Source organism: Pleurodeles waltl, chromosome 11, assembly GCF_031143425.1.
Source record: "Pleurodeles waltl isolate 20211129_DDA chromosome 11, aPleWal1.hap1.20221129, whole genome shotgun sequence".
NCBI classification, from domain to species: domain Eukaryota; kingdom Metazoa; phylum Chordata; class Amphibia; order Caudata; family Salamandridae; genus Pleurodeles; species Pleurodeles waltl.
The window spans coordinates 20234730-20245252 of NC_090450.1; positions in this window are offsets into that span (position 1 = coordinate 20234730).

The following is a 10523-nucleotide window of genomic DNA, read 5'->3' on the forward strand; positions in this document are numbered from 1 at the left end:
ACCTGAGGGATAGCTCTGCTGCGAGTTAGTGGAACTTCGCAACCTGAGGGATAGCTCTGCTGCTCTGGCGCTAATCTGGATGGTTTTTGCAGCCCCAAAGAGCCCTCCCTTGAGGGCGTGAGTGCATCAGCGCGGTGAAACTCGAGGCACAGGTCTGTTGATAACGTGATGAAAATGTGACCTTTGTAACTTGAAGCTTGACCCTTGACCCCTGACCCCAAGGTCGATAACTTGTTGAGCAACTCGGGGAGGGGGTGTTTGTGTGTGTGGACTCTGCCGTTGCTCAGAACTGTGTACCCCGAGCGATAGCTCTGCTGTCTCCAGTGTGATTTCATCAGAGCTGCCTCGGTGCGCTATCATACGAGGGACATGGGTCTTCGGGTAGCAGCGCACAGCGCCAAGAGGCCGTGACACTGGCCGACACGGCCCATGTGTGGGTGTGTGTGAACTCTGCCATTGACCAGATCTGTGTGCCCCCAGCGATAGCTCTGCTGTCTCAAGTGTGATTGCGTCAGAGTACACGTGGGTCTTCGGTAGAAACGTCCAGCGCCAAGAGGCCGTGACATTGGCCGACACGGCCCTTTACAGATGCACAGGTGTCCCAGGTCCACGCATGAAGCGCTACTGCAGCCCAGGGTTTATTTCCATTACACTCCAGGAATGGGTTCTCAAACATTTTCCCGGGGCCACAAAGTTGGGTCTGTGATGGGACCGAAGCCGCACTGATGCCAACAGGGTGGTGGTTGGGTTGATTAGTGGTAAAGTGGGTGTAAGGGAAGTGAAACATGTATATCTAGTGTCGGAATTGCACAATGTGAAACCAAAAAGTTGGGATTAATCCCAACTTCTCCACTTAAATTGTGTGATCTTAGGCAATCGTTTTTTTTTTTACCCAGTTTCCCTCCATGACTTCAGGATGTGCGCTGCACAAAACCTTTGCCTGAGTTTGATTTAATAAACTATAATGTTCATGTATAATAGAAACTCAGGCCAACCAAAGAGTGCACATAACCATTGACTTGCCTCTCAGTTGACTATTGATTTTGTCGTTGTGTGTATGTGCGTGGGGAGGAAAGTTTCTAAATTCATGTTTGAAAATTATCACTTACAAAAAAAAAAAATACTTCTCAAGGCACTGATATAAACTTACCTATGGTGAGAGGGTTCTGCATGTTAATGAAATACATGTTTTGAATTTCGAACAGTCTTTTGCTGCAAGATGTCTTTAAAAATGAAGGTGTTTCTAAATTTAAGCCATGCAGGGCACCCTAGTTACTTCCTTTTTTTTTTTTTAAAGTAACTTTTAAATAAATACTTGCCTATTTACTTAACATCTTTTTGATGTTCCTGCTGAGCCGAGTGAACAGCGGGCCAGGGCTGCTGTTCACTGGGGGGGTTGTATGTTAAGGTCGGGGAGACCACGCTTTGAGTATACCTGCTCTAGGGATTGTAATCCTGGTTTATGTTGCAATAAACAAGACTACAAGTCCCAGAATTCAAAGACAAAAGCTGTCCTGGAGCAGCACATCCCGCATGGACCTGAGAAACTTGGCATGGGCACAGATGCCACCTACCGATATGTGTAACCTGAGGGATAGCTCTGCTGTTGTGCTGCTCAGCGCCACATCTGTAGGTGGGTGTTTGCCTAGCAGGGCTCGGTGAGCCTTTAATCCCTCCACAAGAAGGGAGATAAAGGTGCCAACATCCCCGTCAGCAGAGAGTTTATTATTCGCCTGGACTTCTGCCACCGGGAGCTCAGGTTCGTAATCCCAGATGAGCTGCAGCGTTGCTCCACTTTCACTCTTCTGCCAGGTGAGGCTGGCACCGGGGCCTGCCTGTGTAATGATCAACAAATCCAGTGTTGTGAGCCAGGGACTGAGTTACTAATGCAGCCCGGTCATAGTACTCGAGGTCTGTGTTTATAGTGAGAGCACTGGGCTTGCACAAGAGGGGGGCGGGGCAAGCCATTCTTTCAGTCCCAAGGTTTTTTTAAAATGCTTTCTGCGATTTGTCGTCTTGGTTTGCCTCCATGAAATCGATGCAGCACTTTGCACCGTGCACATTTCTGGTGAAACTCAAGAACAAACTGCAATCAAGTGGATGGACCTTTAGTTCGGACCAAGGCGAACACAGTAGTGAATACTTTTCAATAACTTGAAGCACATTTGACTCAACAAAAATGACAGAGTTTAGATTTGCAAAGCATAAAGGTATAATAAAGGATTAGCACAGGTACAAATTCAGGTCATCAGATTAGTTGTATATCAGTAGTCAATACATGAATGCATTAGTCAATGTAGTTCAAAAGCCATTCAAAATAATAAATGCAAAGGCAAACTGATCTAATGTCTCAAAATTAATCAAAGCAGCCTCAGGTTCCCAAGAAGGGAAAACATTCCTAATTAGCTAAGTCCGGGTTCTGCAACGTCGGTCCTGGAGGGCCGGGTCCATGCCAGATTTTTAGCATAGCCACATTTAGAATAATATAGATTTCTGAAACATGTTTTTTCTAAATGTGGATATGCTAAAAATCTTGCATGGACCCGGCTCTCCAGGACCGGCTTTGCAGAACCCTGAGCTAAGTTAAGGAAAGTCTGGAAAGTTGGGAAGAAGTTAAATAGAAGATGTCCGCATGGAAAGCCTCTAAAAGACAGTATCTATGAGTCAGATAAAGATTCAACAAGTAAATGGGGCAGGTAATCGCCCAAGAGTCTAAGGGCCTTATTTATACTTTTTGGTGCAAAACTGCACTAGGGCAGTTTTGCCCCAAAAAGTTTTGCACAGGCTTGCACCATTTTTTAGCACCAGCTGGGCACCATATTTATGGAATGGTGCAAGCCGGTGCAAAGGGTAGGCTAGCTTAAAATAAAATGACGTTAGGCAGTTTTGAGTCAAAATAAATGATTCTGACTAGATTAGCATCATTTTTTGACGCTAAGGGGCACATTTATACTCTGTTTGCACTGAATTAGCGTAATTTTTTTTAACTCTAATTCAGTGCAAAACTAACTCCATATTTATACTTTGGTGCTAGACCCATCTAGCACCAAATTTATGGAGTTAAAGTCATTTTTTGGAAGTGGAAAACTACCTTGCCTTAATGAGATGCAAGGTAGGCGTTCCCGTGCAAAAAAATGACTCCATGGCCTTAACACCCTATTTATACTCCCATGTAAAAATGGTGCAAGGGAGGGAGGAGGGGTCAAAAAATGGGGCAAAGCTTGCTTTGCCCCATTTTTTAAGACCAGGGTCAGGGCAGGTGTTAGGCGACCTGTGGCCCTATTTCCATGGTGGAAAACCATGGAATAAGCCCAGAGGTGCCCTCCCTAGGCCCTAGGGGCACCCCCACCCACACTAGAGGGACTGCGAGGATGGGGGACCCCATCCCAGGTAAGTACAGGTAAGTGCATTTTATTTTTGAAAGTGCCATAGGGGTCCCTGAAATGGGCCCCCATACATGGCACATGGTGCAGTGGCCATGCCCAGGGGACCCCTGTCCTCTTTGCTGGCCACAGGGGTGGTGGGCATGACTGCTGCCTTTTCTAAGGCAGGAGTCATGTGGCATGGTAGGTTTAGCACCATAAAATGACGCTAATCTGGTTGAGTCATTTTTTTTTTACACTAACCTGCCTAAAGCCATTTTTTGGTGCTAAACCCTCTTCTTCTATACTGCCAGCCCCACCCGACTAAAGTCATTTTTTAAAACTCTAGCCTACCCTTTGCACCGGCTTGCACCATTCCATAAATATGGTGCCCGGCTGGTGCACAGAAATGGTGCAAGCCGGTGCTAAACTTTTTGGTGCAAAACTGAGTTAGTGCAGCTTTGCAGCAAAAAGTATAAATAAGGGCCAATATTTTGTAAGTTTGCGCCACTTTTGCATCATAAAATGACGTTAATGCGGTGCAAAAAAAGTTTAAATCAGGGCCTTGGTGCTAGATGAGTCTAGCACCAAAGTATAAATATGGAGTTAGTTTTGCACCGAATTAGAGTAAAAAAAAAATGACACTAATTCGGTGCAAACAGAGTATAAATATGCCGCAGAGTATAAATATGCCCCTAAATATGGCGTTAAGGCCATAGAGTCATTTTTTGCACGGGAACGCCTACCTTGCATCTCATTAAGGCAAAGTAGGTCTCCACTATCAAAAAATGACTTTAACTCCATAAATTTGGTGCTAGAGGGGTCTAGCACCAAAGTATAAATATGGAGTTAGTTTTGCACCGAATTAGAGTTAAAAAAAATGACACTAATTCGGTGCAAACAGAGTATAAATATGCCCCTAACTCCTTTGGGTAAGAGAAAAGGACATCCTCCTCAAGGGAGCAGAAAAGGCACCTCCTTCCTCCTGCTGCACTGCAAGAGATGAAATATTCTCTGTCCTATCTTCAGGACACCCACACGGTTTCCATAAAAAAGAACACAATGACGTTGGCACCGTAAAAAGGGAGTTATTACATCTGCACTTTTTATGTACCTGTTCCACCACCATCACACGTGGCACCGAGGCTTTGACGAGTGCAGTGACGCAGGGTTGGGACTCTTGGCAGCTGGGACTCCAGGCGCTGTGGCAACCGGCCCACGGGTGGGGAGGGTGACGCGCAGACTCCCCTCAGCAGGGGGGGGTGGCGCCTCCCTCTCTGCCCGACAGTCCGGTTTTTCTCGTTCTTGCAGGCGGCTGCTTTCTGTGGTGAAGGTGCACTGCACAGGCCTCCCACCATTGAATGAATGAATTAATAACAGTGGTATAGCACACCGTGGCCTGATTACAAGTTGGTTAGAGCGGTAGGCCTTGGTGGGGTACTACTGTGCGCAAACAGAAGGGGGTACACCCGGGTTACCAGGGTGCTAGTGACCCCTCTCCTATGGTGCCCACTCCTAGTTACAACCTGCTAGAAGGATGGGGGGTGGGGGTACATTACTTTCCCAGGAAATACCACGCAGGATTTCACTTGGAAAAAGCATGTCTGCATTTTTCGTCCCCATTTTGTGTCAACTGACTTGTAATTGACGGGTTCAGGTGTGGACACCTGGTCAGAATTTGTTAATGGCATCCGTCCTGTATCACTGCACCTAAGTGAGCGTAACTCATCATCTGGGCCAGTACTGAAGTTACCTATCTCTGTCTCAGCACCTCCAGTGGGCGGTCCCTTCTCACTATCTATCTATCTATCTATCTATCTATCTATCTATCTATCTATCTATCTATCTATCTATCTACTTACCTAGATCTATCTATCTATCTTTTTTTCAAAGACATTATTATTTGCAGTTAACAAGCAGCGATACAGAAAAATAAGCTACAGCCATCCCAAAGCATGACATGGAGGAACATGGTATTGTGGTTCAGATGCCACAAAGATCATATCATTAAGTTTCATATCGTGGCACTCTCCTCACGTCTCCGCCGGTGCCGCAACAGTGGAAGTGGATGAATTTGCGCCTCTTCCTCCGAGGAAGTGTCCTGCGCCCCCTCAGTCGACGAACTTATTCAGGAGCGCCCCAAACCTGCAGGTCTTCCTCCATCTTCTCATCATGCGGACATTTCTTGAGATGTGCTTCTTCGCAACTGTCCACTCATGTACAACTCTCATCCGTCCGTCCAGGCTGGGCCCAGCCTGCTCCATCCAGGATAACGCAGCCTGGCTTTTCCATGGCAACAACAGCGGATGCAGGAATTTAAATTACACTTCTTTACCCTGTTTAGTAGCTCCCAACAAACAGACCAACTATCTATCTATCTATCTATCTATCTATCTATCTATCTATCTATCTATCTATCTATCTATCTATCTATCTATCTATGTGTCTGTCTGTCTATCTATCTATCTGTCTGTCTGTCTGTCTGAACAGGCACAGCATGGGCAGCAGCTGTGCACTGGGGCTTCTACTTGTACCCACATACAACACAAGCAGCACCCGGTTAGTACACAGTGCATGTCACACTGGCACAACCTGGGCAGCATAAGAGTGCACCCCAAAGCCTTGGCACTCTACACTCACCGAGCATGAGTCCTTCCCAACTTCCCCCTTGTGTCTGCCCAGGGCAGAGCTACCACCGGACATGGTCGGCAAATGTACACCCAGCCCCAGAACCAGACCCTCTGCTGTCTCCCCTCTGACCCCTGACCCTCTGCTGTCTCCCCCTCTGACTCCCAGGCCCTGACCCTCTGCTGTCTCCCCTCTGACTCCCAGGCTCTGACCCTCTGCTGTCTCCCCTCTGACCCCCAGGCCCTGACCCTCTGCTGTCTCCCCCTGAGCCCAGGCCCTGACCCTCTGCTGTCTCCCCCTGAGCCCCAGGCTCTGACCCTCTGCTGTCTCCCCCTCTGACCCCCAGGCCCTGACCCTCTGCTGTCTCCTCTCTGACCCCCAGGCCCTGACCCTCTGCTGTCTCCCCTCTGACCACCAGGCCCTGCCCTCTGCTGTCTACCCCCTGACCCCCAGGCTCTGACCCTCTGCTGTCTCCCCTCTGACCCCAGGCCCTGACCCCTGCTGTCTACCCCCTGACCCCCAGGCTCTGACCCTCTGCTGTCTCCCCTCTGACCCCAGGCCCTGACCCTCTGCTGTCTCCCCCTGAGCCCCAGGCCTTGACCCTCTGCTGTCTCTCCCTCTGAGCCCCAGGCCCTGACCCTCTGCTGTCTCCCCCTCTTACCCCCAGGCCCTGACCCTCTGCTGTCTCCCTCTGCTGTCTCCCTTCTGACTCCCAGACCATGACCCTCTGCTGTCTCCCCCTCTGACCCTCAGGCCCTGACCCTCTGCAGCCTCCCCTCTGACCCCCAGGCCCTGACCCTCTGCTGTCTCCCCTCTGACCCCCAGGCCCTGACCCTCTGCTGTCTCCCCTCTGACCCCAGGCCCTGACCCTCTGCTGTCTCCCCCTCTTACCCCCAGGCCCTGACCCTCTGCTGTCTCCTCTCTGACCCCCAGGCCCTGACCCTCTGCTGTCTCCCCTCTGACTCCCAGGCTCTGACCCTCTGCTGTCTCCCCTCTGACTCCCAGGCTCTGACCCTCTGCTGTCTCCCCCTCTGACCACCAGGCCCTGACCCTCTGCAGCCTCCCCTCTGACCCCCAGGCCCTGACCCTCTGCTGTCTCCCCTCTGACCCCCAGGCCCTGACCCTCTGCTGTCTCCCCTCTGACTCCCAGGCTCTGACCCTCTGCTGTCTCCCCCTCTGACCCCTGACCCTCTGCTGTCTCCCCCTCTGACCCCCAGGCCCTGACCCTCTGCAGCCTCCCCACTGACCCCCAGGCCCTGACCCTCTGCGGTCTCCCCTCTGACCCCCAGGCCCTGACCCTCTGCTGTCTCCCCTCTGACTCCCAGGCTCTGACCCTCTGCTGTCTCCCCCTCTGACCCCCAGGCCCTGACCCTCTGCTGTCTCCCCTCTGACCCCCAGACCATGACCCTCTGCTGTCTCCCCTCTGACCCCCAGACCCTGACCCTCTGCAGCCTCCCCTCTGACCCCCAGGCCCTGACCCTCTGCTGTCTCCCCTCTGACCCCAGGCCCTGACCCTCTGCTGTCTCCCCCTGAGCCCCAGGCCTTGACCCTCTGCTGTCTCCCCCTCTTACCCCCAGGCCCTGACCCTCTGCTGTCTCCCCTCTGACCCCCAGGCCCTGACCCTTTGCCTTCTCCCCTCTGACCCCCAGGCCTTGACCCTCTGCTGTCTCTCCCCCTGAGCCCCAGGCCATGACCCTCTGCTGTCTCCCCCCGACCCCCAGGCCCTGACCCTTTGCTGTCTCTCCCTGACCCCCAGGTGCTGTAAATCTGGGGATGCATCAATCCATGGGTGTAGCGTGGGAACACCCACCACAACGCCCCTGGAATTCCTCCCTTGCACAGAGTAAGGCAATGGAGTGATTTGCTCAGCCTTTCCGTACTCCATATCTATGAGGTCTTTCAAAGTCAAGCAAGGTGGCGTTGTGTGGCCTCAGAGATATGTTTTTAAGGTTTGTGCTGCCGTTGTGTCACAAAAACTGATGCAACCGCGGTGCAAGGGGCTCGTAAATATGCTCCTAAATGTCCAATTATCTATTGATCTGGGGCATTTTTTTCCCGTTAGAAAATTCACATGTAGAGTTTCAATATTTCTATGCTACAATAAGTGGAGCATGTCATTACACTTCCTTAGTATAACATGCAAGACACATGCACGCCTCTTAAGATTAGAGCATTCCCTTTGAAAACCTCCCCATGGTCATTACCTTTTTAGAAAGTCTAGAGCCAGGATATTTCCTGGAACTATTTTTAAAATCTCAAAACTGCCCTCACCACCTGGCAGCATTTTAATATTATTTGCCTGGATTTAGTATTTTGTTTTGTAGACATCAAGGTCACCAAACATCTAGAGCGACAATCTCTCCTTTCCTACTTTTGTGTTTATTAAAGACAGAGAAGCCTGTCACTTGCCTTGAAGCAGACATCCCCCCCTCACAAATACCAGATTATTTTTTTACAACAAATCAATAAAACCCGAATCGGAAAATGACAAGCCACACCAACAATCGACAAAATTGAGAAGGAGAAACTTTTCTAGGAAATCTTCAAATACTGTGCAGATAAGATCTCAAATCTTGGTGGCCCAATGATTAAATCATTATAAACTGTAGCATTATGTCTAGTTTCCGCTTCGTAATAACCCTTATTAAGGAAGCAAGGCAAATCCTGTCCCTCATTATAAATGAAAGATCTTTCATTAGTAATTATTATTCAATTTAGTCTCTGCTTCGTAATAACGCTCGCTTATTAAGGAAGCCAGGCAAATGCTGTCCCTCAATATAAATGAGAGATCTTTAATTAGTAATTATTATTACATTTTGTTTCTGCTTCGTAATAACGCTCGCTTATTAAGGAAGCCAGGCAAATCCTGTCACTCATTATAAATGAAAGATCTTTCATTAGTAATTATTATTCAATTTAATTTTTGCTTCGTAATAACGCTCGCTTATTAAGGAAGCCAGGCAAATGCTGTCCCTCAATATAAATGAGAGATCTTTAATTAGTAATTATTATTACATTTTGTTTCTGCTTCGTAATAACGCTCGCTTATTAAGGAAGCCAGGCAAATCCTGTCACTCATTATAAATGAAAGATCTTTAATTAGTAATTATTATTCAATTTAGTCTATGCTTCGTAATAACGCTCGCTTATTAAGGAAGCCAGGCAAATCCTGTCCCTCATTATAAATGAGAGATCCTTCATTAGTAATTATTGTTCAATTAAGCTAATGCACGTCTTTTCATGTACAGAAGGGACACTTAAAACATAAAATCTTCCCTTGGTGCTACGATAGTCCTACCAGTGATAATTTATCTTCTATATTAAAATAGGTGGAATTGTTGTCAATTAAAGGCTGTGGTTATTATCTTCTTTCCCTTATTTGTCCTCAGAAAATCTACCATTTTATTATCCGAAGAAACCAGAACCTTTGCTGCTGGAATTTGGCTAATTGTATAACAACTCACTGCTTATCAGCCTGCTTTATTTTATTTCCATTTACCTTTTCTTACTGTGTCAAGATATAGTAATTGTTTATTTAGTTGATTAGATTTATTGAAGTGAGATTTTTTGCCAACCTCTTTAGTGTTCAAAATCATATTTCACAATACCCTGCTTAATCAGTATGCCCGCTGGCTGGCATCTGCTCTAGTGCGGGGCCATATTTTTAAAGGGCACAATATTTACCTTGATATTTCTTAATACTATTTGCATTTGTGTTTAAGAGGTGCACTGTCCCTTCTCAGATTATTGTGGTCCAGATTCATCTTTCTCTTATTTTCTCCGTTTGTCAGCAGCGTAGTAGTGTCGTATGGTTTGTGAAGACTGTTCTGCGATATACACCGTGCCAGACCTTTGGCGCAATGGATCGCTCAGGCTCAGTCCTTTCTTCGGACAACATTCCTTCACTTCCCAATTTCTCTGCAAGAGGAAGGTATTCACTGTCTGAATTTCAGAGGACATATCTGTCGATAAGGTAGAGTGTGACTATTGTTGGTGATTATAGTTGTGTACAAAATATCTAGAGGCCCTTGTAGGATTTCTAGCTTTAACACAACACAAAACAATTTAAAACTTGTGTTGTTGTTGTTGACATATCAGTATACTCAAGTGGACCTTCTTCCGGCTCCAAAAAGGACATGCCATTTTTCAGAGAGGAATTTCCCTCAGACAATGTTTCATTTCCATTATGCACTAATACTGATGAATACTTTTAAAATGTTTCTATTTTAGAATTGCTTATAGTTCAGGACTTGAAGAAGAAGAAAGATGTTTTTCTGATATGAGAAGATGCAGATATTTCTCAATTTGATGCAAGCGCCTGGTCTCATTCAAGGAATTTGTCACCAGGAATTCAACATTTTTTCCTACACTTTTTCAAAAATTGTTTTTCTAATCAGTCAAACTAAGGGGCATAGTTACAAGCCTCTTGCGCCCCCTTAGTGCCGCCATTGCATAATTTGTTTAATGCTAAGACAGCGCTATGGTGGCTTTTCTGCTGCACCATAATACAAATTAGCGCAATGCTTGCATTGT